Consider the following 1,788-nt stretch of genomic DNA (forward strand, 5'->3'; position numbering starts at 1 on the left):
AACAAAAAGGAGTAATGGAAGGCATATAGTAACCACCAACTCATAGCCAGACAAATTTGATGAAGACCCTGGATTAACCCACTCAGGCTGCTATAACAAAATACACAGAAGGGATGGCTTAAGCAATAGCATTTTTTTAAGCAGCCTTTAATTTTTGTTATAAAAAAGTTCAAATTTACACAAGAATACAGAGAATAGTATAGTTAACCCATTATGTCTATCATCTAGCTTCTTTTTTATTTTTCAATAGTTTTGGGGAAACAGGTGGCGTTTGGTTGCATGGAAAAGTTCTTTAGTGGTGATTTCTGAGATTTTGGTGCACCCATCACTCAAGCAGCGTACACTGCACCCAATGTGTAGTCTTTTATCCCTCGGCCCCCTCCCACCCTTTCCCTCAAGTCCCCAGAGTCCATTTTAAAATATGGAATGTTGGCCAGGCGCAGTGGCTCATGCTTGTAATCCCAGCACCTTGGGAGGCCAAGGCAATCAGGTCACTTGAGCTCAGGAGTTCAAGACCAGCCTGGGCAATAGGGTGAAACCCCGTCTCTACCAAAAATACAAAAAAAATTGGCCAGGTGTGGTGGCACATGTCTGTGGTCCCAGCTACTTAGGAGGCTGAGGCAGGAGGATCACTTGAACCCAGAAGATGGAGGTTGTAGTGAGCCAAGATTGTGCCACTGCACTCCAGCCTGGGAAACAGAGTGAGACTCCATAGATATAGATGATAGATAGATAGATAGATAGATAGATAGATAGATATGGATGTGTGTATATATATGTATATACATGGATGTATATATATATATGTATATACATGGATGTATATATATATGTATATACATGGATGTATATATATACACACACATGTGTATATACGTATATACACACACATGTGTATATACATATATATATCTTCAAAAATTTGCATGCCATCCTTCCACAGGCACCACGCTAATCTTCTCTGTATCATTCCAATTTTTAGTATATGTACTGCCAAAGCAATCACAACAATAGAAATTTATTTCTCAGAGTTCTAGAGGCTGGGAAGTCCAAGATCACAGTGCCAGCCAACTTGATTCCTGGTGAGGGTGCTCCTGCTGGTTTGCAGACAGCTGTAAAGCTCTGATGTCTCTTCCTCTTCTTATAAGGACACCAGCCCTATTGGATTGGGGCCCCATTCTTATGACCTCATCTAATCTTATTACCTCCTCATAGGCACTGTCTCCAAGCATAGTCACACTGAAGGACAGAGCTTTAACATATGAATTTGAGGGGAGAAATAATTCAGGCCATGCCAGACCCCCTATTCTGGAGGCAGAGAATGTTCCTAGTTTAGGGCCTAGTTTTACATCCTGGGAATGGTTTCCTAATCCATTATTCCTCACAGTTCTGGCCTTCTTCTGGCTCTGTTCTCCAAGAGTTCCTATCTGCACAACTGCTTGGTAGAGTGCAATATCTAGTAAGGTGGAAGGTGCCTATAGCCTGTGATCCATAAATTTCAATTCTAGGAAGTAGGCCCACAAGTTACGTTGTGACCTTGAGCAAATAACCTCTCTCTGTGACTTAACTTCCTTCTGTGCCTCAGTTTCCCATCTGTAAAATGGAGAAATAATATTGAGTTCCTCATAGTCCTATTATGAGGATTAAATCAATCGGTACTTGTCAAGTGTTTAGAACAGTGCCTGGCAGTTAATATGCACTATTTTTGAAATAATCTCAACATAGATCTATTTATTTTTTAAAATACTATCCAACAGTAAGAGAATAAATACAATAATTGGGTTAAAG

At 40.3% G+C, this 1,788-nt stretch overlaps 1 non-coding gene across 1 annotated transcript; it reads right to left on the reverse strand.

The window, feature by feature from the left end:
* Positions 1-898: 898 nt before the first annotated feature.
* LOC115836454 lies at positions 899-1,002 on the reverse strand. Its single transcript, XR_004031537.1, has one exon. It is a non-coding gene; the product is annotated as a U6 spliceosomal RNA (small nuclear RNA).
* Positions 1,003-1,788: the final 786 nt, after the last annotated feature.

Source organism: Nomascus leucogenys, chromosome 8 (assembly GCF_006542625.1).
Source record: "Nomascus leucogenys isolate Asia chromosome 8, Asia_NLE_v1, whole genome shotgun sequence".
Taxonomy (NCBI): domain Eukaryota; kingdom Metazoa; phylum Chordata; class Mammalia; order Primates; family Hylobatidae; genus Nomascus; species Nomascus leucogenys.